This window comes from Mustela lutreola, chromosome 3, assembly GCF_030435805.1.
Source record: "Mustela lutreola isolate mMusLut2 chromosome 3, mMusLut2.pri, whole genome shotgun sequence".
NCBI lineage: Eukaryota > Metazoa > Chordata > Mammalia > Carnivora > Mustelidae > Mustela > Mustela lutreola.
Window position 1 is genome coordinate 94,544,373 of NC_081292.1, and position 4,512 is coordinate 94,548,884.

Here is a 4,512-nt window from a genome sequence, read left to right on the forward strand (position 1 = left end):
CTATGGAAAAGAGACAGCCTCTTCAACAAATGGTGTTGGGAAAATTGAAGAGCCACATGCAGAAAAATGAAGTTGGACCATTTCCTTACACCATACATGAAAATAGACTGGAAATGGATGAAGAAGCATAATGTGAGAAAGGAATCCATCAAAATCCTTGAGGAGAGAACAGGTAGCAACCTCTTTGACCTCAGCAGCAGCAACTTCTTCCTAGGAACATCGCCAAAGGCAAGGGAAGCAAGGGCAAGAATGAACTATTGGGATTTCATCAGATCAAAAAGCTTTTGTTTGCACAGCAAAGGAAACAGTTAACAAAGCCAAAAGATGACTGTCAGAAGTTATCTGGGAGAAGATATTTGCAAATGACATACCAGATAAAAGGCCACTATCTATCCAAAATCTATAAAGAGTTTATCAAACTCAACACCCTAAGAACAAATAATCCAATGAAGAAATGCGCAGAGGACATGAACAGACATTTCTGCAAAGAATACATCCAAATGGCCAACAGACACATGAAAAAATGCTCCACATCACTCGGCATCAGGGAAATAAAAATCAAAACCAGAATGAGATACCACGTCACACCTTTCAGAATGGCTAAAATGAACAAGTCAGTCAATGACAGATGCTGGCAAGGATGTGGAGAAAGGGCAACCCTCCTACACTGTACGTGGGAATGCAAGCTGGTGCAACCACTCTGGAAAACAGCGTGGAGGTGCCTCAAAAAGCTGAAAATAGAACTAGCCTATGACCCAGTGATTGTAGTACTGGGTATATACCCTAAAGATACAAACGTGGCATTCTGAAGGGGCACATGCACTCAAATATTTATAGCAGCAATGTCCACAATAGTTAAACTATGGAAAGAACCTAAATGTCCTTCAACAGATGAATCAATAAATAAGATGTGGTATATATGTACAATGGGATACTATGCAGCCATCAAAGGAAATGAAATCCTGCTATTTGTGATGACGTGGATGGAACTAGAGGGTATTATGCTTGGCGAAATAAATCAATCTGAGAAAGACAACTATCATATGATCTCCCTGATATGATGAAGTGGAGATGCAACATAGGCGGTTTCAGGCGTACGAAAAGAAAAATAAAAGAAGATGGGATTGGGAGGGAGACAAACCATAAAAGACTGAATCTCACAAAACAGACTGAGGGTTGCTGGGGGGAGGTGTGTTGGGAGAGGATGGTGGGGGTATGGACATTGGGGAGGGCAGGTGCTATGGTGAGTGATGGTGAGTGCTGTGAAATGGGTAAACCTGGAGATTCACAGACCTGTGCCCCTAGGGATAAAAACACATTATATGTTTATAAAAAATTTTTAAAAAATAGTTTTAAAAATCCATTAAAGAAAAAGCACATATTGCAAGCCCAGAGCTAATCTCATATTCAATCAAAAAAAATTGAAAATTTTCCCCTTAAAGATCAGAACAAAGACAAGTGTGTCCACTTTCACTACTCTCATTTGACATAGTAATGGATGTCCTAGCCAGAGAAACAAGGAACACAAAGAAATAAAAGACTCAAAAAAAAAAAGGAAGAAGTAAAATTTTCTTTTTTTTAATAACATGAACTTACATGTAAAAGAATCCTAAAAAATTCACAAAAAATTTTGAATAAACAAATTTAGTAAAGCTGCCAAATACAAGATCAATATATAAAAGACAAGAATTTTGTTTTGTTTCGTTTTTTTTTTTCCAATATGGAATGCTTCCCAGTTTTTCATGTCATCCTTGTTCAGTGATCAAGCTAATCTCTGCATCATTCCAATTTTAGTATATGTGCTGCCAAAGTAAGCACAAGACGAGCATTTTAACACTCTAATGATGAACTATCTGAAAAAATAAAGAGAACAATCTAATTCACAATAGCATCAAAACTAATGAAATACTTAGGATAAGATTTAACTAAGAAGATGAAAGATATGTACCCCATAAACTATGACATTGATAAAGAAATTGAAGGAGACATAAATGGAAAGATAGCTCATATTTATGAATGGTAAGAATTAACATTGTTAAAATGTCCATACTACCAAAAACCATCTGTAAATTCAATTCCTATCAAAAATCCAATGTTAGGGGTGCCTGGGTGGCTCAGTGGGTTAAGCCACTGCCTTCGGCTCAGGTCATGATCCCAGGGTCCTGGGATCGAGCCCTGCATCAGGCTCTCTGCTCAGCAGGAAGCTGCTACCTCTTCTCTCTCTGCCTGCCTCTCTGCCTGCTTGTCATCTCTCTCTGTCAAATAAATAAATAAAAAATCTTTTAATAAATCCAATATTATTTTTTTACAGAAGTAAGTAAAGAATCCTAGAATTTATATGAGACCATAAAAGACAAATAATTAAAGCAGTTCTGAGAAAGAATGAAGAAGTGAAATTACACTTCTTGATTTGAAACAATACTACAAAGCCCTCATGCTCAAAACAATAAAGTATACTGGTATAAAAACAGACCAATAAACAAGTAGAACAGATTTGAGAGTCCAGAAATAAATCCTTTCATACAGTCACCTAATATTTGACAGGGGCCAACATATATAATGGGTAAAGATAGTCTGTTCAATAAATGATATTTAAAACTGAATAGTCACATAAACCAGCATGAAACTGGAAGCTTATATCACTCATAAATCTTAACTTGAAATAGATCAAAGACTTAAATGTGATGCATGAAACTAAATTTCCTAAAGGAAAACATAGGAAAAATTCTCCTTGACATTGGTCTTGCCAATAGTTTTTGGATACCAGGCCAAAAACACAAGCAAAAGAAGCAAAAATAAATAAATGGTATTACATTAACTAAAGTTTCTGCATTGCCAAAAAAAAAAAAAAGAGAGAGAGAGAGAGAATGAAAACACAATCCACAGAATGGAAGAAAATACTTACAAATCTTATATCTGAAAAGAGGTTAATAATCAAGAGATACAAATAGAAAAAAATATATCATTAAAAAATAGCAAAAGGATCTCAATAGACTTTTTTTTTCAAAAAAGTTATATAAATGACCAACAGGAGCATTAAAAAGTGCTCAATGTAAAAACTCAGGGCAAATTCATTATGTTGTTGTTTACCTCTGAAAAACACAATATTACTACCTATTAGAATATATACTACCAAAAAATTAAAACTAACAAATTTTGGTAAATATTGGGGAAAATGGGGAACTTATGCACTGTGATAGGGATATAAATTTGTATGGAAAACAGTATGGAGACTATTCATATTATTAAAAGTAAAATTACCATATGATTCAGTAATCCCACTTCTAGGTATATATCTAAAGGAAACGAAGTCACTATTCGAAGACATATCTGCACTCTTATGTTCATTATAAAATTATTAACTCTAAGCAAGAGATGGAAATAACTTCAGTATCCATTAATGGATGAATGAATAAAATAAGTATGGTAAATATATACTATGGAATACTACTTAACCATGAAAAATTAAGAAATACTGCTTTTTACAACAGCATGGATGGATCTTGAAGGTATTATACTAAGTGAAATATTTCAAAGATTTTATATATATTTTTTAATTTATGTATTATGATATCCCTTACATATAGAATCTGAAGAAAAAGCAAACTAATGGAAACTTAGAGTTGAGTTGACAAGAGGTGAACCTGGGGTGGAATAAGGTGGTCAAAGGGCACAAACTTGCAACTATAATATGAAAAAGTTCTGGGGATCTAATGTACAGCATGATGATCATAGTTAATAATATATACATACTTTTTTATTGTGCTTCCCTTTATTAAACTTTACATATATCACATTCTTACAAGTTGAAAGTTTATAGCAATCTTGTATAAAAGAGGTCTGCTGCCACCATTTTTCTAAACATTTGTTCATTTTGTGTCTCTCTGTCACATGTTGGTAATTCTTGCAATATTTCAAGTTTTTTCATTATTATTGTATTTGTTATGGTGATCTGTGATCAGTAATTATGACCCACTGAAAACTCAGAACTAGTTTACTTAAGGTATATACATTGTTTTTCTTTAAAGACATAATGCTTTTGAACAGTACAGTATAGTGTTTATTTTTTATATGCACTGGGAAACATAATTTTTTATTTGCACTGGGAAACCAAAAAAAATAATAATGATTTGACTTAGTTGATTGAGATAATCACTTTATTGAGGCAGTCTGGAACAAAACCCACAAGACCTCTGAAGTTTATCTCTACTGTACTATATACATAAAAGTTGCTAAGAGAGTAGATCTTAAAATTCCTTACAATACATGCATAAAAAACAGAGGCAACTATATGAGATAGTAGATGTATTAACATTTTTATGTAGATTATATTGCAATACAGATGTATACCAATTTATCAAATGGTACAGAATTTACACAATGTTAAAAGTTTGCAGTGTTATAAGAAATCATTTCTTAAATTTACAAATTATAATATGTCAATTATTTTTCAATAAAGCTCGAAAAAACTTTTTGTAGAATTAATCTATTTTTCAAAAAAGGAATTAAGGA

At 33.0% G+C, this 4,512-nt stretch overlaps 1 non-coding gene across 1 annotated transcript; it reads right to left on the minus strand.

The window, feature by feature from the left end:
• Window positions 1-1,714: 1,714 nt before the first annotated feature.
• On the minus strand, window positions 1,715-1,818 carry LOC131828396 (U6 spliceosomal RNA). Its single transcript, XR_009352411.1, has one exon. It is a non-coding gene; the product is annotated as a U6 spliceosomal RNA (small nuclear RNA).
• Between the last annotated feature and the right edge of the window lie 2,694 nt (window positions 1,819-4,512).